We start from the raw sequence: 21,587 nt of genomic DNA on the forward strand, positions 1-21,587 counted from the left end.
ACCGGAATCGAACCTGGGACCTTTCAGTCCGCAGGCCGACACTTATCCACTGAGCCAAACCGGTTTCGGCATATTTAAACATTTTAAACATCCATGTTGCCTTCCAGCATATTTTGGTCATTTTGGATGAGATTAAATATGTAGATAATTAAATTCTGGAATTTTGTGAGGACCCCCCTCCTTGTTTCCTCCCCCCCTTTTTTCTAAATAACTTAATGCCATGTTCCATGTGATCAATCATTCAACATCGATCTCCCATTTCATTCGTGACACTGTGCTAGGATTTATGGATACAAAGCGACTTCCATCCCTGAAACTCAGGGGACGCAGGGGAAGTCAGATATTTTAAAAGATGAGCCACAATGTACTTAGTAAGTTCTCTAATGCAGCTGTAATTAGAGACTTGTTGGGAGTAATAAGAACTAAAGACGGAGGGGCTTCAGGGAGGAGGTGACTTTTGAACTGGGCTTCGGAAGAAGAATAGGAATTTTACAGGCAAGATTGGGCAAAGGAAGAGGGGACCATGTGTGAAAACATGGAATCATGAGAGGCTTGGTTTGGCAAAGAGGTTGGAAAGCTGAGCTGGAGCTGTAAAAGGCAGGTCAAGAAGTTTTGGATTTTAGCCCTAGCCGGTTTGGCCCAGTGTACAGAGCCTCAGCCTGTGGACTGAAGGGTCCTGGGTTCAATTCTGGTCAAGGGCACGTGCCTGGGTTGCGGGCTTGGTCCCCAGTTGGGGGGCCTGCAGGAGGCAGCCAAACAATGATTCTCATCATTGTTTCTCTCTCCCCCTCTCCCTTCCTCTCTGAAGTCAATACACATATAAAAATATACAAATAAAGTTGATTGAATTTCCTTTAAAAAAATGTTTGGCTTCTATTCTGTAAACCATGGGGAGCTGTCAGGGAATCTTAGCTACACCAGATACTTACAGTGATGGATGCCACAGTTACAGGACAGAGACAGACGTCATACTGGCGTGGCTTTACAAGGGGAGATCACCACGCTTCAGCGTCTGGTTCTCAGTTGTGTAGACCCCAAATTCAGTGTGTGTAGGGTGCTCAGAGCTGACCGGGTCTCAGGAGACTGCCTTACTAGTCAAACTTGGAAGAGGCTGATGCATAGACTCAGGGTGGTAACTGGCCCTGAGAAATGAAACTGCAGGATGACAGATGTTTTTGTCCTCTGGCCATTTTCTCCCTGCCCCCACCCGTTTCAGACCCGGGCTGGGACATGCTAACAAACTGTTGCTCGTCAATTCCTGTTTGTTTTTTCTCAGGCTCCATGAAAACTAACCCTTTCTCTTAACATAATTTTTTCCCCCTCAAGCTCTGCATACTGTAGTCCACAATGATGATTAATTGGTAGAATGAGTGATTCCATATCAGTTGCGTAGGATCCTGAGTTTGTGACACGTCAGGAACAAGAGGAATAACTTTTTTATTATTTTTTAATTTTAATTTTTTCATTAAATTTATTTTTTTTATTAAATTGATTTATTTTTTAAATTAAATTATTATCTGTGTACATATACCATTGCCTCCCCCCCCACCCAGGAATAACTTATTTAGAATTAAAAAAGGATAAAGGGGTTTCCTCGAATTGGGTTCCTGGAGGAGGTTTGCATTTATCTATTTATTGACTTTATTGGGGTGACATTGGTTAATAAAATTATATAGATTTTAGTATGCAATTCTATATAATACATCATCTTTATATGGTATTGTGTTCCTCATCTCAAGTGAGGTTTGCCAGTTTCTAAATGGCATGGGTAATTTTATGGCCAGAGGCATGGGGTTGTGGACAGATACATTGGAAGTGGTTCTGGAAACAGAGTTCTTTGAACTTGAGGGTGTTTGTGTGAGCGAGTTTTTAATCCTTACCTGAGGATATTTTCCCCCAACTTTTAGAGAGTGGAAGGGAGGGAGGGGGAGAGAAAGAGAGGAAAAAAACAACAACAAACAAATACTATGAGGGGAGAGACACATTGATTGGTTGCCTCGGGGATCTAACCTGAAACCCAGGTACACGCCCTTGACTGGGAACTGAAGCCTGACCTTTTGATGCAGGGGCCACTGCTCTAACTGCTGAGCCACCCCAGCCAGGGCAGGTGTTTCTATACACGTTGGAGACAAAGGAAAGTAGCAGTTCCTGTGCCCTATTCATCCTGGCGGCAGGAGCGTTCCTATTGGATTGCAGTTTCATGAGGTTTGAGCCTCTTACACTCCTCTGCTTCTGAGACACTGGGTAGAATGGTGGACCCTCTGAGTCTAGAGTTTTCAATCTATTTTTCTACAGTGAAAAATGAAAGCCAAATTGACCAACCGAGATTCTGGATTAATTTTCTTTTAAAATGTAAAAATTTCGGGATATTCATGCCGAAGCACTCAGGAATTGCAGTTAGACACACAAAGGAAGTAAAACTTAACTAGACCCGGAGCTACTGTCAACATTTGAATATTTAGTGTTTGTATTAGAGCTTTATCTTCGGCTCTATCTTTATGTGTACGTTTGTTTCAAGTTTATCTTTTCCGACAGAAGAATAGGAACATCCTGGAGAGGAGAGAGTTCCAAGTGTTGACATCTGTGAGCTGGAGTAATTGCGTGTACCCCAAATCTCTGTTTCCATTTGTGGACATCCAGGCCAGCGTTCCCCCTTCACTCTCCAGGCGTGTGGGGTGTAATACCCATTAGCTAATGACTTTTGAGAAATGTTTTCAGGGGATCAGAGTGTTGCTTCAGCCAACCACTCACTTTTATTTGACAGTGGGAAGTGTGTGTGTTTGCGTGTGCGCGCACGCGTGCGGGTGTGTGTGTTGAAGTGACATGGCTGATCCTTTTTATGACTCAAAGAAAAGTTAATAACACCTTCCCAGTTTGGTGTAACCACAGAGTCATTTCCCAAACCTGTTAGCGCTGTGGGCCGTCCCCATTGACTGTGTGACTTTCGGTAAGTCCTCTGCCTTCTCCCATTCAGATGCTGGTGGTGTGGGAACGAGGTAATGGCATTAACACGCTCTAGGAGTTGAAAAGGATAAGGAAGTCTATACGTGTGACTGGCTGTGGAAAGACTGCCACATGGTTGAGTGAAAAGGTAACCTGTTGACTCCTGGTAGTCTGCAGACTGGTAGTTGAGTGAGCAGATTAACTCCTGGCCTCCAATCAGTATGTGTGTGGGGACATTGTAATTTCTGCTTGTGAGAGTTTCAGGATCATTGGAGCCCCTGAACATTTTCTGAGTAGCCCAGAGATGGCATTAAGGGTCTTCTGCAAAAATAAAGCCACCGACACCACCCTAGCTGGTTTGGCTCAGTGGATAGAGCGTCTGTCTGCAGACTGAAGGGTCCCAGGTTTGTTTCCAATCAAGGGCACATCTTTGGGTTGTGAGCTCGATCCCCAGTAGGAGGCGGCCAATCAATGATTCTCTTTCATCATTGATGTTTCTATCCCTTTCTGAAATCAATTAAAAATATATATTTTTAAAAAATCTGCTGAAACCGGTTTGGTTCAGTGGTAGAGCGTCGGTCTGTGGACTGAAAAGTCCCAGGTTCGATTCCGGTCAGGGGCATGTACGTTGGTTATGGGCACATCCCCTGTAGGGAGTGTGCAAGAGGCAGCTGGTTGATGTTTCTCTCTCATCGACGTTTCTAGCTCTCTATCTCTCTTCCTTCCTCTCTGTTAAAAAATCAATAAAATATATTAAAAAAAAATCCCCAATTTGGCTCAGTGGATAAGACCCCAATTCCCAGATTTTGTTCAGAATACCTCACTTCCTCTCTGCATTACAGAGTTCACTGTTAGATTCCTTATCTCTGAATAGTGGGATTGGGGTGGTTTTTACTTTTTAATTTTCCCCCCCCATCATATGATTTAAAAAAAAAATTTGATTGATTTTTTTTTTACAGAGAAGAAGAGAGAGGGGGATAGAGTTAGAAACATCAGTTAGAGAGAAACATTGATCAGCTGCCTCCTGCACACCTCCTACTGGGTATGTGCCTGCAACCAAGGTACATGCCCTTGACCGGAATCGAACCTGGGACCCTTCAGTCCACAGGCTGATGCTCTATTCACTGAGCCAAACCGGTTAGGGCCATCATATGATTTTTTTTTCCTACAGGCTTATGTTTCTTTACATAAGCAAACAATAATCAGTAAATCTATTTTCATTTATAGACAAACATTGAATGCCTTAACGCAAAAACTCAAGCTGCCCAGAACTGTGTCCCTATAGAAGACAGTGCTGTTGCCGCTGGCCACCCAGTCTGGTCCCGGCTCAGAGACAGGGTTAGAGATGCGATGTTAGAGATGCAGCAGACACAGCCATGGGCCACGACCTCCTGCTGCGCCAGGCCCTGACCTCCTCCGGGAGGAGCCGAGGAGCAGGGTCTGACTTGGCTTCTTTTCTTTTTTTTCCGTTCAGCAGTTGAACAGTTAAAGCCCTCATCGGAATGGTTTGGCTCCCAGCTTCATTTGTTGGTTTTTTTCCTGTAAGAGTTGCTTTTAAAGAAATCACTCCTTTTGGACGTGGTCCTGGGCCTTCTCCGTCAGACCACAGGGCTCAGTCTGTGGAGGATGCTGGAGGTCATGGCGTTACACCCCGGGGGGGGGACACACACACTGGACTCTACAGAGACGGGGTTCTTGTGTGTAGATCTTACTGGGATGTCTGCCTTTCGGGGCTCAGCCTTTCTGAGGGCTGAGGCGGGAGGACCTTTCTCCCTCGTATCCACCCCGTGTTTGGGCATAGGCGCGTCTTACCGCACTGCTCTTGGCAGTGGAGCCGAATGTGGACCAGCGGAGTTCTTGCTCCGCTTTTACTGCCCAGGTTTGTTTGTTTTTTGTTTTTTTTAAAAATATATTTTATTGATTTTTTTACAGAGAGGAAATGAGAGGGATAGAGAGTTAGAAGCATTGATGAGAGAGAAACATCGATCAGCTGCCTTCTGCACACCCCCTACTGGGGATGTGCCTGCAACCAAGGTACATGCCCTTGATGGGAATTGAACCTGGGACACTTCAGTCCATAGGCCGATGCCCTATCCACTGTGCCAAACCAGCCAGGGCTACTGCCCAGGTTTGCTGCTGTTGACAGCATCCTGTTTCTTTCTGCCAATCCAGTTCCTGAAGTTGAAGTTGTTCCTTTAGCCTGCTGAAGAGCAGAGAGGGACCCGGGGTAGGGGGTGGGGGTTAGGAGGGGGTTGGAGGGGGTTGGAGGGGGTTGGGTTGGAGGGAGGGGCTTGAAGGTAGGCGTCAATGGCAGTGCAAGCCTCTTGGGGCTGTGCCAGGGCCTGCAGCACATCTGACCAAGGCAGAGCGTTGGCATTTTCAGGGAAGGGAGTCCAGGGGTGGGCAGCGAGCAGCTGTTCGGATTCTTGTGGGGTTTGGCCTCGCCCAGGCTCTGGGCTGCTCGGGCAAGGACTGCCCTCTGCCTTTGCCTCCTTAGGCAGACTTTCCAGACCCGACCTGAGCTGGCTGAGGTGGTAAAAACCGCCGTACTCTCTGTACTTTAGTAAGGCTGTATGCCCTCAGGCACTTAAAAATATTAGATGTGTGATTAATGCTACTGCTAGTTTTTATTTATTTATTTTTTTGTTAATCCTCACCTGAGGATATTTTTCCATTGATTTCTAGGGAGAGTGGAAGAGAGAAGGAAAGACAGAGAGAAACATCGATGTGAGAGAAACACATCCATTGGTTGCCTCCTGCATGCACCCAGACCAGGACCCATGCTGGGGAGGAGCCTGCAACCAAGATACATACCCTTGACTGGAATCGAACCCGGGACTCTTTGGTCCGCAGGCTGACACTCTAGCCACTGAGCCAAACCGGCTAGGATGGTATTATTTATCCATTTAATATATATTTTTATTGATTTCAGAGAGGAAGGGAGAGGGATAGAGATAGAAATATCCATGATGAGAGAGAATTATTGATCGGCTGCCCCACACTGGGGATGGAGCCCGCCACCCAGGCATGTGCCCTGACCGGGAATTGAACTGTGACCTGGTTCACAGGTTGACACTCAACCACAGGGTTATGCCAGCCGGGCAAGGTGCTGTTATGTGTAATTAGAATGTTTACTTGTATCTGAGATTCTGTGCAGCCTTTTAGGAACTGGGCCATCACTGACTGATCAGTGACCCACAGTTGCTTGTGGAAGGTCGGCCCGGGCCTCCCCTCCCGCAGAGCGACCTGTGGAACATGAAAGAATCCTGTTGGATGAACTGTGCCCTCCAGGGGTTCCCCCACAGGAAGCGATTCCAGAACACTTTGCTTCCAGACCAGGAGTCTTCAGGGGGCTTTTCTTGCTGAGGGTGGCGGTTACTCTCACACAGGTCACCCCTGAGATGGCTGGGGTTACTTCTGGGGAACGTCCTGTGGTGCTCACCATGGATCAAGTGGCCATTTGGGAGGAGGGAGGTGGTGGCAATGATGTAACCTCGTCTCTTTTTTGTTTTTTTAATCACTCGAGGATATTTTTCCATTGATTTTTATTTTATTTATTTATTTTTAAAATATATTTATTTTTTACAGAGAGGAAGAGAGAGGGATAGAGTTAGAAACATCGATGAGAGCCAGAACCGGTTTGGCGCAGTGGATAGAGTGTTGGCCTGCGGACTGAAAGGTCCCGGGTTCGATTCCGGGCAAGGGCATGTACCTGGTTGCGGGCACATCCCCAGTAGGGGGTGTGCAAGAGGCAACTGATCGATTATTCTCTCTCATCGATGTTTCTTTCTTTTTTTTTTTTTTAAATATATTTTATTGATTTATTCACAGAGAGGAAGAGAGAGGGATAGAGAGTCAGAAACATCGATGAGAGAGAATCATCGATCAGCTGCCTCTTGCACACCCCCTACTGGGGATGTGCCCGCAACCAAAGTAAATGCCCTTGACCGGAATCAGAACCTGGGACCATTCAGTCCGCAGGTCGACGCTCTATCCACTGAGCCAAACCGGTTTCGGCTTCCATTGATTTTTAGAAAGGGGGAAAGACAAGAGAAATATCAATGTGAACCATATCGATTGGTTGCCTCCTGCAGGAGTCAGAACAGGGCCCAGGCTGGGGAGGAGCCTCATCTGAGGTATGTGCCCTTGACTGGAATCGGATCCGGGACCCTTCAGTCTGCATGTGGACACACTATCCACTGAGCCAACCCGGCGAGGGCTGGTCTTTCCTTACCTGTCTCCCTTTGATACGGTTCCTCTGAGCACCAGTTCTTCGGGAGAAGGTATGGACAGACGCCTTTCCACAAGTAATGAAATCTCGGGCCTGTCATGCCACCATTGTAGCTCCATTCCTCCGTGGCTTTTGCATTTCCACTTTAAAATATTTACACCCCTGGGAGAGGCCAGACTCTTAGCAGTTCATAGCCAAACAATAGCTATAATTATCAGGAATTAATTAAGTCAACAGAGAGAAAGGCCGGGGAACCCAGTCAGGCTCCTAGGGCCAACATTGCCCAAAGGGACCACTCCTGCTGGGCAGGAGGGGAGTGAGGGCAGCAAGAGAAGCTCCCAGGCTCAGCTGTGGCTGGGGGCAGAGGGAGCCCTGAGCCCACCTCCTTGCTGACTGTAGGGCCACCATAGGGCACAGCACTGGGACAGGGGGCTCTGGGGCAGAGGGGGAAGAATTGGAACTGAGTCTCAGAGGGGTGGGGAGGTTGTTTTTATATGCTCAGTTTAAGAATTTTTGTAGCCGAGACCGGTTTGGCTCAGTGGATAGAGCGTCGGCCTGCGGGCTGAAAGGTCCCGGGTTCGATTCCGGTCAAGGGCATGTACATTGGTTGCGGGCACATCCCCGGTGGGGGGCGTGCAAGAGGCAGCTAATCGATGATTCTCTCTCATCGATGTTTCTAACTCTCTATCACTCTCTCTTCCTCTCTGTGAAAAATCAATAAAATATATTAAAAAATAATAATAATTTTTGGAGCATTCAAGAAGAAAACAAGCCTTAGCTGGTTTGGCTCCGAGGTGGATAGAGCATCCGCCTGTGGACCAAAGGGTCCCTGGTTGGATTTTGGTCAAGGGCTCAGTCAAGGGCGTGCACGTTCCTCCCTGGCTGGAGCCCTGGTCAGGGTGTGTGCAGAAAGCAGTGTGTTTTTCTCACCTGGAAGTTTCTTTTCCTCTCTGCTCTCTAAAAAATCAATGGAAAAATACCCTCGGGTGAGGATTAACCAAAGAAGAAGAAGAAGAAGAAAACAAACCCCTGACAATCTTATACCTTACGATAGACAGCAAAAGGGGTGTGGCCTAGGCCTAGAACCCCAAGGTTCTCAAGAGCCTATCCTGAGAGTTGGAGCTCACACCTGGGGAAACTCTTAGGTTTGTGAGCAGAGAGTGACGTCATGAAAATGGTGTTTGGGGAAGATTGCTCTTAGGATGACCTTGGGGAGGTGGTAGGGAAAGAGATAGCGAGGACAGGGCCGTGGAGTGGGACGTGTGACATCAGTGAGTCTGGGTTGAGGCGGGATGCTCTCCAACCTCTGCATGGCTGCCTTGACAACGGTTTCCAGTGCTCCCAACCTGGTGGGGCTTCAAGTTCAAGTACCGTCTGTGGCTTTGGGCGGGGCGTCCGCAGGAGAGAGGGAGGGAAGGGTCCTCGGGGGCATGGCGCTAGGTCAGATCCTGCTCTGGCCTGCGTCTTACCCAGGCCGGGTGGAGCCTGACTGTTCCCCTGGTCTGAGTGCGTGTCGCTGTCCGTGTGCTCAGAGCTTCCCCCGAGCCTGCGCACATACAGGGCCCCTGGGACCCGTGTGCTCCGTCCCCTTCTTCCAACCTCATCTCCTGTCTCCAAAGTTTGGTCTTGTTTCTCGGAACCGATTGTCTCTGATCCACAAACCCATTTGGATGGGAAACGCTTATTTCTAAATGGTTTCTGTTTCATTAGGCTTCCAGCCTGGTTTTAAGAAGGCTCTTTGCCAGATGAGGTTAGTGGAGGGAGGGAGTTGGACATAATCAGCTTCTTATGATCTTCTGGTGTAAGTTATGCTTTGAGATGGGCGTCTCTGATGTATTCATTTCTAGAATAAACGTTTGCATGTCCATCACGTGCCAGGCACTATTGTGGGAATGTGACAGGGAAGAACCTCACCTTCACGGAGCTCTTATTCTGGCGTGTAGACAACACATAAAACATAAAGTCTGAGAGATGCTGGAAGTGTTTTGGAGCAAAACAAAGCCGGGATGGAGGACTGGGAGGCTCGGCGGGAGGGGAAGGCGGGGAACCCTCGCTGATAAAAAGACCTTTGAGCAGAGATAGGAGGGAGGTGAGCGGAGCCAGGCCTCTGAGGGAGGAGCCATCCACAGGGAAAGAAAAGCGAGAGAGCTAGTCCTTGAGGCCGAGGCCCGAGAGTGCTGAGAGTTTATGGACAGCCAGGGAATCAGTGGCTGGGGCCCAGTGAGGAGGGGGAAGGCCAAGAGAGGAGGCTGGCAATCCCACGTGGCTTGTAAGCCCCCGCGGGGCCCTGAGTGGGAGAGATGGGAGCCTGCGGGGCTGTGCAGGGCACAGCGGCCTCAGCCTCGTTTGGGAGGGTTGCCCTGGCTACTGGTGATGGAGGCAGGGGGCTTAGCTCTCCGCCAAGAGTGGGCATCAGCCGAAACCGGTTTGGCTCTGGATAGAGCGTCGGCCTGCGGACTGGAAGGTCCCATGTTTGATTCCGGTCAAGGGCATGTGCCTTGGTTTCGGGCACATCCCCAGTAAGGGGTGTGCAGGAGGCAGTTGATCGATGTTTCTCTATCATCAATGTTTCTAACTCTCTATCCCCTCTCTCTTCCTCTCTGTAAAAAATCAATAAAATATATTTAAAAAAAGAAAAAAAAGAAAAAGAGTGGGCATCAGAGTCGGATCTGGGAGCCTCTCCCAGGCCAGCTGCTCTGCCGCCCAGGATTCCCTCAGTGCCCTTGACTTCTAACCACTCAGGGACTGTCACGGCTTCGGAGCCCTGGGCCCACGGGCCTGCATCGTTAAGCTTTTACGGGGGCCTTTGGAGGCCAGTGTGGTCCCTGGTCTAAAGACCGTTGTTCTCTATCCCAGACAAGCATCAGTCACCTGGGTGCCCCCCCACTCCTAAAGATTTCGATGTAATTGGTCTAAGGTGGGGTTAGGCATTAGCATTGCTCCTAAATGTGCATCTAAGGCTAGAGTCACTCGTCGGAGGGTTACATAAGCCTTATGTGTGGCTTTGAGGAGAGATTTCAATGGGGAACTGTGAGCAGGAGACCTCGGCCTCTGAGGCGGCGAGGGGAGGCCGGGCCCCTTGGCCGGCATGACAGGAGTCTTTCACAGGAATGAAAACTCCTTTCAGTACACGTACTTTATCTCATTCGATTACCTCGTATCTCTGGGCCTTCATTTCCTTTTTAATATATTTTTATTGATTTCAGAGAGGAAGGAAGAGGGAGAGAGAGGTAGAAACATCAGTGATGAGAAAAACACTGATCGGCTGCTTCCTAAATCCCCTCTTCCCCCCACTGGGGACTGAGCCCGCAACCCAGGCATGTGCCCTTGCCCAGAATTGAACCGCTCAAGTCCGCAGGCCGATGCTCTATCCACCGAGCCAAACTGGCCAGTTCCTTGTGCGGTGGGAATCATGGTCTATAAACTCCCATAAATCAACACATTTATGGAAGTAAAACTCGCATAAATCAACGCACCTATAGGTGACCTGCGAGAAGCTTAGCGGCCTGTGCTCAGGTGTGCCAGCTCGGCTCTGCAGCCAAACCCGGTAGCTGGGTCCAAGAGACGGTCCGGATAACCTGGCAGTGGCCGCCCGCAGGAGCCAAGGTTAACCTGGAATAAACCACCGGGCACGCTCGCTCATTGGAGAGGCTCAGGACGGACTCGGCACATCAGATCTTAGACACCTCGGCCGCGGCCCCGGCTCTGACTTTTGCCCTCATTTGGACAGCACAGTGTCTGCTTGTTAGTTTATATTTTGAAATGTGAAGGTCGAAATAAGAGGAGGAAAAACTTCAGGAGAAAAAAGTTTTTTTTCTGTTTCTCTTCTGTAGACTTGGGATGATCGGTTTTTGTCCCTTCCCCTCAAGATTCTTCTATTAATATTGTCTTTATATCTATTTAGGATCCGGACTAAATTCTGGTTTGTCAAAGTTGAGACAGAAATGAAGTTCAGCGAGGAATGCAGGAATAGGATTCGAGTGAACAGAATTAGGGATGAGGCTTTTTAGTTGGACATTTGTGGGTCTAGGTACCCGATGGACCCTTAACCAGGTCTCCCCCATTTACCCCCTCCCCCCTCCACCCCCATTGGCTGATTACCTGGAACCTGGGGCTGTGGCCAAGCTTTGGTTGTTTGCAAAGTGCCCGAGGTGACTCTGATGTTCAGCTAGAGTTGAGGACCACTTCGTTGTTCTTTTTTTGTTGTTATTTTTTAATCCTCACCCTAGAATTTTATTCCATTGATTTTTAAAGAGAGTGAAAGAGAGAGAGAAAGGCAGAGAGAAATATCGACGTGAGAGAAACACATGGATTGGTTGCCTCCTGCACATGCCCGACCAGGGCCCGGGCCGGGGAGAAGCCTGCACCTGGGGCGCATGCCCTTGACCAGACTCGAACCCGGTGCCCTTTGCTCTGAAGGCTGACACTCTAGGGCTAGGGCTAGTTGTTGTTTTAGTTTATCGCTAGGGCTAGTTGTTGTTTTAGTTTATCGCTTTTAGAGAGAGAAGAAAGGAGGGAAACATCGATTTGCTGTTTTCCTTATTTATGCCTTCATTGGTTGGTTCTTGTATGTGCCCTGACTGGGGATCGAACCCTCAACGTGGATGGATCGGGACTACCCTCTAATCAACTGAGCTCCCGGCCAGGCCAGAAGACCACTTCGTTTTAAAAATGGGTTCTAGCTGAAACCAGTTTGGCTCAGTGGACAGAGCGTCATCAGCCTGCGGACTGAAGGGTCCCGGGTTTGATTCTGGTCAAGGGCATGTACTTTGATTGTGGGCACATCCCCAGCGGGGGGCATGCAGGAGGCAGCTGATTGATGATTCTCATGGATGTCTCTATCTCTCTCTTTCCTTCTCTGTAAAAAATTAATAATAAAAAAAAAAAATGGGTTCTGCCAGTTTTTCCCTTGTCTTCTTTCATTTGCCTCCCTCCTCAGTGCTGTTTCTTCCCTGCCTCTCCCCATCAGTGATGTTCTCTCACTTGCCTGTGCCTAGTCAGTGGCCACTCCTTGGCCCTGTGCTTCCCCTGCTCCAGCAGGCTTCTGAGCACTGGAGAGTGAGCTGTGTGAAGCGGATAGCGCCCCTCACCTTGTCCCTGTTCCTTACGCCTGCTTCCAATCAGCCTGACAGTTAGGGGTTGGGCGGTCTGCTGGGACACTCTGAAAAACTGTCCGGCTTGCTGGACACTGAAATTGGTGGCATGATAATGAACAGACACGTGTTTGCTATGTTGAAGACATTGTAGTAACAGCTTTACAAATGTTGACTCATTTAATCTCCATAACACTTGCTTATATGCGAGGACACAGACACAGATGGGAAGAGACCTGCTCAAGATCACATGGCTAGAAAGTAGTCGATCCGGGATTTGAACCCAGATTGAAGCTGCACTGCGAACCTCCACGCTGGGCGGGGGAAGAAGGGAAAGTCTGGGACTGGGACACAGTGTGTCTTTGACTGAATTTGGGGCCTGCATTGAATTTATGTTGGAGATTTTTCTCAGGGTTTGACTTATACTATTATTATTATTATTTTTAAAACCCTCACACGAGGGTATGCTTTTTAAAAAATTAAATATATTTTATTGATTTTTTTACAGAGAGAAGGGAGAGAGAGAGAGAGTTAGAAACAACGATGAGAGAGGATCATCGATTAGCTGCCTCTTGCACACCCCCCACCGGGGATGTGCCCGAAACCAAGGTACATGCCCTTGACCGGAATCGAACCTGGTACCCTTCAGTCTGCAGGTCGACACTCTATCCACCGAGCCAAACCGGCTTCGGCTGACTTACACTATTATCATCATCATCATCATCTTAACCTACTTGAACATTTACCTTCAGGCCTAATTGAAAGACATTTTTCTTTTTCTTTCTGTAGGTGGTGTTTGGTCACTAAACCATGTGCCTAGGTGGAAGTGACTCCTTTCTCCACGGCTTTGCGTCCCCAGCAACGCTCACCACACCCTTGTTTGGAGAGCCTCACTGAGGTATGCAGCCCAGGCTGACCCGGGCCGGCCTTCCAGAGCTGAGAGTTTGGACGCAAGTGATTTTGTTGTTGCTGCTGTTCCTTGGTAGTTATTATTTTAAATTATAGTCAAACATACATAACGGAGTTGAACATGCTAACCTTTTTCAGCTCTGCTCAGTGGCATTACGAACCTTCACATTGTTGTGAACCATCACACCACCGTCCACTTCCATTATCATGTCATCTTCCCCAACATAAACCCTGTGCTCACTGAACACGAACTCTCCCTGCCCTGGCCGGTGTGGCTCAGTTGGTTGAGCAGCATCCTATGCACCAAGAGGTCTCCAGTTTGATTCCTGGTAAGGTATATGTCTGGGTTGCAGGCTTGATCCCTCGTTGGGGGCATGCAGGAGGCAGCCAATTGATGGTTCTTCCCCCACCCTTACTTCTCTACCGAAAATCAATAAAAATATATTCTTTAAAAAACAACAGCAAAAAAACATTATCTCCTCCTGCTCTCTCCCATTATACTCCCTGTCTGTATGACTTTGACTACTCTAGGTACTTCGTGTAAGTGCAGTCACACAGGACTTGTTCTTTTGGTACTGGCTTATTTCCCTTAGCAGAATGTCCTGGAGGATTTCCCCACAGTGTAGCATGTGTCAGATCTTCATTCCTTTTTAAGGCTGAATAATATTCTCCTGTCTATTTATAGCACACTGTTGACCCATTCATTTTTTGATGGGTAGTCTGTTTGATCCCACCTTTTGTCTATTGTGACTAATGCCGCTCTGAGTATGGTGTACAAATACTCCTGAGACCCCGCTTTCAGTTCTTTTGAGTCTATACCCGAAAGTGGAATTGCTAGATCATACGGTAAATCCTATGTTTAATTTTTTTTTTTTTGAGAAACCACCATGCTGTTTTCCATAGTGTCTGAATAATTTAATATTTCCACCAGCAATGAATGGGGATTCCAATTTCTCCACAACTTCACTGACACTTGTTTGTTGTTTTTTTTAATCCTCATCTGAGGGTATTTTTCTGTTGATTTTTAGATGGAATGGAAGACAGAGGGAAAGAGAGAGAAACATTGATGTGAAAGAAACACATCGATTGGTTGCCTTCTGTATCAGCCCCAACCATGGCCCAGGGAGGAGCCTGCAGCCAAGGTATGCACCCTTGACCAGAATCAAACCTGGGACCCTTTGGTCAGCAGGCCGACGCTCTATCCACTGAGCCAAACTGGCTATTTTAATTTCTGTTTTTTAAATAATAATCATCATCCTAATGGGTGAGACTTTGGTGATTATGTAGATGGGCCCACGGTATCCACTAAACAAGGATCTGGTGCCTGTTGTGCTTAAATGTACAAACGTAGAGAAGAGAAGATAATAAACCTCCATGTACTCCTCACCCAGATCAACGGTTATCAGTTCAGGGCCAATCCTGCTGCATTAGTGTCCCCTCCCTGCCCTCTTCCCCTTGCCCTGCGCTATTTTGAGGCAGTTCCCAGACATCACATTGTTTTATCTGTAAGCTTTTCACCGTGTGTCTTAAAAACACCAGGGCTTTCATATTCCATGTTGTCTGATGGTAGAAGGGCACATAGGGATGTTTCTTTGGGTATTATTCCCTGTCATCTGCCAGGGCAATGGTTGGCAAACTCATTAGTCCACAGAGCCAAATACCAATAGGACAACCATTGATGTTTCTTTGGAGAGCCACATTTTTTAAACTTAAACTTCTTCTAATGCCACTTCTTCAACATAGACTCACCCAGGTTGTGGTATTTTGTGGATGAACCAACCTCAAGGGGCCAAAGAGCCGCATGTGGCTCGAGAGCCTGTTTGCTGACCACGGCCCTAGGGTCACTGGGAACATATACACGTGGGAACACGTGTGGGCACCTGTCTCCACTCTGGGTTGTTGGTGCAAGGCTGCCTGGCTGGGCCCTGCTTTCCTGCAGAAGGCCGACTGCCCTGAGGTCTGAGCAGCCATCATGACAGAACCCACCTGGGGCTCAGTTGAGAAGGGAAGGAGGGAAGAAGAAAGGAGAGAGGGATGAAGAAGAGGCTGAGAGAGGAGGAGGGAGGAGGAGGGAGGGATGAGCAGGTATGGAGAAAGGGATGGGGGACAGAACGGCATGGGAAGGAGAAGTGTGTGGAGGTATGAGAGAGAGAGAAAAAGAGAATACCTGAGAGAGAAACTCTTGTAAATCCTTACTAGTGGATATTTTTCCATTGACTTTTAGGGAGAGTGGAAGAGAGGGAAAGACAGAGAGAAACATTGATATGAGAGAAACACATCGATTGGTTGCCTCCTGCATGCTCCCTGACCAGGGCCCCGGCCAGGGAGGAGCCTGCAGCCGAGGTACGTGCCCTTGACCGGAATCAAACCCAGGACTCTGGTCCACAGACTGACGCTCTATCCACTGAGCCAAGTTGGCTAGGGCTGGGAGAGAAACTTTACCAGCTGCTAAACTCCTGCTGAAGTCAGCTAAGGGAACCACAGAGATACCCAGGACTAAGAGCATGTTCCTTGTGTCCCCTCAAACTTGTGATTTTGGCCGAGACCGGTTTGGCTCAATGGATAGAGCGTTGGCTTGGGGACTGAAGGGTCCCGGGTTTGATTCCAGTGAAGGGCATGTACCTTGGTTGCGGGCACTGAGGACAAGAGGGGGGTGTGCAAGAGGCAGCTGATCGATGACTTCCATCGATGTTTCTAACTCTCTATCTCTCTCCCTTCCTCTCTGTACAAAAGCAATAAAATAAAAAAATTAAAAAAAAAAATTAAAAAAAATTAAAAAAATTAAAAAATCTTGTGATTTTGGAATCTGTGGGAGCGTAGCTCACCTATGTGATGTGACTGGGGCACACTGGGCAGCACCGGACACATGAGTCACAGCTGGGGACGGAGTGATCCCACCCCACAGCTGATTTCCTCTTTCCTGGGCCCTCTGGTCAGGGAGGAGGGCTTGGTTCCCAGCAGGCCCGAGGCTACTATCTTCTCGCTTAAATTCAGGAGTCCCCACCACTAAGGGATGATGCTCCTAGTGGGAGAGGCTCCTCAAGGATGATGTGGAAACAAGAGGTGTCCTATCCCCCTTTATGTCTCAGGCTCTGGGTCTCGTTCCCCTCTAGCAAAGTCCGGTGCCCAGTGAATGCTGCTATCTATTCCCCATTAATGAAAGAAAATGGAGGCACCAGTTATAGAGTGTTGGTCTGTCTCTCAGTTTTTAGGTTTATTTATTTATTTAAAATATATTTTATTGATTTTTTCCGGAAAGGAAGAGAGAGGGATAGAGAGTTAGAAACATCAATGAGAGAGAAACATTGATCAGCTGCCTCTTGCACACCCCCACCAGGGATGTGCCCGCAATCAAGGTACATGCCCTTGACCGGAATCGAACCTGGGACCCTTCAGTCTGTAGGCCGACGCTCTATCCATTGAGCCAAACCAGTTTCGGCTCTATTTATTTTTTTAAATAATGTCTTTAAAAAATAATATATTTTTTATTTCAGAGAGGAAGGAAGAAGGAGAGAGAGATGGAAACATCAGTGACGAGAGAGAATCATTGATCGCATGCCTCCTGCATACCCCGGACTGGGAATCGAGCCCGCAACCCGGGCATGTGTGCTTGCCTGGAATTGAACCTGGGACCCTTCCATCTGCAGGCTGACGCTCTATCCACTGAGCCACACCAGCTAGGGCTTCTCAGCTCTATTTAAACGTTGTTGCCTGTACCTAGTTTCTACTTGCAGCAGCTCAGTCAGCTGTATGGTCCTATCCCCTTTTCTTCCTTTTTATCTTTTTAAAAATATAATTGCTCTATTGAGATGTAATTCACTCATTTAGTGCGCAACATACAGTGGTGTTTAGTATATTCACAGAGTTGTATCCCTTTTCTAAAGACTCAAGACCACTCCAAGCCCTTGTCTTCCTGTGGCTCTCAGAGCCAGCCTTCTCTCTCCTCTGGTGTCACACAGATCCCAACCTCCAGACACATGGCCTTATTGTGGGGACGTTGGCCAGCAGGCACTTTCCACCATTAAAATATTTAATGTAATCACTCTGCAGGAGCCCAGGACTCCTCAGGTAGCCCCTTTCCTGCTGGCAAGGCCCCATCACGACTCAAGGTCTCTTTATTTATAGCAACATTTTAAAGGCTAAACACAAATAACACTGCAGATTTGCCAACTAACTGCCTGTCTGGCAATGAACCTGCTCAGGACGCTGTGACTATCCTTGAACAATCTTAGTTCTGGACAGAGGAGCCTGTCAAGTCCCTTCCTAATGGTGGTTCCCTTCAAGTGAACACACAGGAGTTCTAAACAGACGAAGAAATGAGCAATTACCGGGGTTGGCAAAAGTAGGTTTGCAGTGTGAGTACGGGAAGCACAGAGTTTATTCTTGTATTATTATGTGCTAGTTATTGTATTATTTGTTTGAGCACTTATGAGATTGTACCTCAGTGTACTGTGCCATTGTGCCATTCTTTTGAGTTATAAAACTACTACTCCGTTTCCCCGAAAATAAGACAGTGTCTTATATTAATTTTTGCTCCCAAATCTGCGCTAGATCTTATTTTCAGGGGATGTCTTATTTTCGGGGAAACACGGTAGAAGCCCAATTTATGCAAGAATGGTCCTTCCGTTCCCTGGATGCCAGCACTGTAATTCTGCTCAGGCCCTAGAGCCACCTCTTTCCACTCTGGCCCTGGAGCCACCTCTTCCCGTTCCGGCCCCATCTTCCCACACTGCCCAGAGGCTTGAGTGGCACCATTCTGCACCATGGACATATGCTTATGCAAATCAACCTGCCAGCTTTGTTGGGTTAATTTGCATACCCACTCCTGATTGGCCGGTGGGTATCACAAAGGTATGGTCAATTTGCATCTTTCTCTTTTATTAGTGTAGACTAGAGGCCTACAATAGGGCTTCCTGCTGTGATTTACGCTGCCCCACCTGCTTTCCTCCTTTCTCCCCGCCCCGCTTGCTTGCTTGCTTCTCGGCAGCTTTGCTCCCTTGTGCAGCGCTTGGCTTCTTTCTAAGCTGTCTTCAGTCTTTGCTCTGGCCTGGATATGCAAATTAACTGCCATCTTGGTTGGGTTGATTTGCATATTCACCCTGATTGGCTGGTGAGCGTGGCTTGTGGGTGTAGCGAAGGTACATTCAGTTTGCATGTTTCTCCTTTATTAGAGCGGATTGTCATAATTGTAACCTGCACATCTTTTTCGATAAAAACAACTGTAAGCCTACTTCTGCCCACCCTGGGGAGTGGTGCAGTGGTCAGAAGACTGTAAGACCTGGTGATATTTGAGTAAAGACCTCAGGGAGCGAGGCGTGAGCCCACGGGGCCTGCAGGGAAGGACATCCCAAGCAGAGGGAGTATTAAGTGAAGGGCTCTGAGCGTGCCTGGGGAGCAGCGGGGGGCCTGTGCACACCTGGAGCGGATGGGGTGGCCGAGGGACAGGAGGGCCATCAGATCACCCACTGGGCAGGTCGGGGCACAGACTGGGTTACTCCGTGTGACACAGGGTAAGGGTTTGAAGGGTTTGAGGACGGGAAGAACATGGCCTGATGGGAGTTTAAAGGCTGCTTTGTGGAGCGTGAAGAGAGGAGGCAGCGGTGGGGGCCAGGAGGGCAGTCCGCAGGCTGTTGGGGACCCAGGGGAGAGAAGGTGGTGGCAGAGCTCATTAGAGGGCTAGTTTGGATACAGTTGGAGACGAGGCGGTTTCAGAGGATTTGCGTGTGGCTCAGATGACGGGTCGGAGGCGAGAGAACTCAAGGATGTCAAGGTTTTGGCCTAAGCCACCGGAAGGATGGAGTTGTCACCTCCTGAAATGAGGAATCCTGGGAGGAAATTGAGGGTTAGATTTTGGACATGGTAGGTGTGGGATGCCTGTCCGAGTAGAAGTCACAGGGATATGAATTCATAATTTAGTGAGGACCTGTGGAGGGGCTTATGAAGTAGCAGACGGCAGACGGTTTTACTGACATAACTGCAGTAAAGATAGAAAACCATGCCGTGAGGAGGAAGAAGTGAAGCAAGCACAAGGGAGGGTGAGGTGGCTTGTGCTGGGCGGGCAGAGGCCCCTTCCTCCCATCCTGTGGGACGCTGGTGCCCTGGGGGAGCCTTCCTGGGCCCGCAGATGTGTGGTTGCGGGTGTGCCCAGCAGGCTGGGTGGGAGAACAGGGTCTGGGCCTTCCCTCTTGTCCTCAGTGCCAGGCATCAGACTTGGCACCTGGTAAAGGTTTGGTGGGTGACCCTCCCTCCCTGAGCCCCAGTTCTCCATGTGTAAGAGGCAGAGGTGGACTAGACCAGTGCACTGTGATCAGGTGGGAAGCTTAAAAAAATGCAAGGATTGCCGTGCTCATTGGTTGAATGTCAACCTATGAACCAGGAGATCACGGTTCGCTTCCAGGTCAGGGCACATGCCTGGGTTGCAGGCTTGGCTCCCAGTGTGGGGCGTGCAGAAGGCAGCCGATCAATGATTCTCATCATTGATGTTTCTATCTCTCCCTCTCCTTCCTCTCTGAAATCAATAATTAAAAAAAAAAAAAATGCAGGGGTCCATCCCAGATCTATTGAGTCAGAATTTCCAGCTGGGAGCTGGGAGCTGGGGCTGTATTTCAATCACATGTTCTTGTTCTTCTTTTGCAGTCGGTGTGCAGCAGTGTCCCCAGACGGGTGCCTGGGAGCCACCGGACCAGATACCTGCTGAGACCCCTCCAGCTCCAGTGTCCTGTGAGTCTCGTCAGAGTGCTTGCAGGGTGGAATGGTCTGGAGGGGGAGAGGAGAAGCTGCCTCTGGGTGAAGGTGAAGGGTACCCGGAACAGGGCTGTCAGCCAGGGGTTTGGAGAGGCCTCAGTAATCGACCCGGGAGGACTATGGGACCTTTTCCCAGGTTTGATTCCAGTGAAGGACACATGCCTGGGTTGTGCGCTCGGTACAACATGCAGGAGGCAGCCAATCAATGATTCCTTCTCATCATTGATGTTTCTCTCTCTCTCTCCCTCTCCCTTCCTCTCTGAAATTAATCAGTTGCATCACCTTTGGTATTTAAAATCCGAAACTTATAAATGTTTCTCCTGCTGTTTATGTTGAGCTGCCACTTCCTTTACTAGCTCTGATTTTCCTAGCAAAAGATACCTTACCTCACCTCTGACTATTTTGAGCCAGTTCCTGAGATTTCTCTGTGCAGAGAACATTGCCTTGTGGTGTAACACTTCTCCGTTTCAAGAGGGAGACAATAGGAGGCTCCCCGCTATTTCCCCCTGGCACCGCCAGCACCCCTCCTCCCACATGCTCTCCCTACTCCTTAAAGAGACCAATCCCTCTGCCTTCCTCCTCAATCTTTTTCCTAGATAGTAAAAAAAAAATAAGTGTAGGGAGTAAGGTGAGAGGGTACAAGCTTATAAAGTGAATATCACACAGGGGTTCCCTTGGTATCGGGATGCCAAATGCTTTCACTGATGCCCATGACCTTGCCCCTGGTTATGGGCTCCAGTACTTCCTAGTCCAGGCACAGGCATTCAGCAAGCTACTCTGCCAACCCATATTCTGTATAGACCTGTGGTTGGCAAACTTCGGCTCATGAGCCACATGCGGCTCTTTGGCCCCTGGAGTGTAGCTCTCCCACAAAATACCACGGCCTGGACGAATCTATTTTGAAGAAGTGACATTATAGGAGAAGTTTGTTTAAAAAACGTGGCTCTCCAAAGAAATTGATATTTGGCTCTGTGGACTAATGAGTTTGCCAACCACTGGGACAGTTCACTTCATTATTATCCACCATAAACAGGCGGCTTTCTGATGGGGCGGCTTTTATTTCCTGTGAACTCTTAACAAGCAGATGTGTTTTGTTGGTCAGAGGCTGGGAGGGCGGCAAGAAAGCAGACCTGCAAACCTGTCGCTCCCCTGGGGCGGTCACAGGTGCACCTCCACCACCACCTGCCTCCCTGCGGTTCTGAGTGTTTTTTCTTTAGTTTCCCATTTAAAGGTTATACAAGCAGTCTATCTGCCCACAAAAAAATCTTTTGAAAAAATAACCCACCAGTAATTCTACCGCCCTGTATAATCATTCTCCTCTTTCTTTTAATCTTAACTCAAACGCAGACTTAGTTTTACATCGTTATAATCATAGTCTGACATGACAACACTTGGTTGTGTTTTTTATTTTTTTTAACTTAACACTATAAGTAACTTTCCATGTTGCTATGTAGATGTCACAATTAGGATTTTAAAAAATTCGAATATATATGGGTGACATTGGTTAGTAACATTATACAAATTTCAGGTATATAGCTTTATAATACAACATCTGTATATTGCATTGTGTGCTCCTCACCCAGAGTTTAGCCTTCTGTTATTGTGTATTTGACCCCCTTCATGACCTCCTTGGTGAGAATTAAAAAAAGAAAGTTAGTGCTGGAGAA

At 48.2% G+C, this 21,587-nt stretch overlaps 1 protein-coding gene across 4 annotated transcripts in view; it reads left to right on the top strand.

Moving 5' to 3' along the window:
- The window catches only part of ZNF592 (zinc finger protein 592), a 45,338-nt gene that overhangs the window by 3,222 nt on the left and 20,529 nt on the right, over positions 1 to 21,587 (top strand). For 3 of the 4 annotated variants that reach the window (XM_045573494.1, XM_036415631.2, XM_045573493.1), the window contains exons 2-3: positions 13,057 to 13,165; positions 19,813 to 19,896. The gene's annotated coding sequence lies outside the window, so the exon portion shown is untranslated. The remainder of the gene's footprint in view (positions 1 to 13,056; positions 13,166 to 19,812; positions 19,897 to 21,587) is intronic. The other variant, XM_045573492.1, reaches the window with a different exon arrangement.

The sequence above is a fragment of the Pipistrellus kuhlii genome, unplaced genomic scaffold (assembly GCF_014108245.1).
Source record: "Pipistrellus kuhlii isolate mPipKuh1 unplaced genomic scaffold, mPipKuh1.p scaffold_m20_p_50, whole genome shotgun sequence".
Classification (NCBI taxonomy): domain Eukaryota; kingdom Metazoa; phylum Chordata; class Mammalia; order Chiroptera; family Vespertilionidae; genus Pipistrellus; species Pipistrellus kuhlii.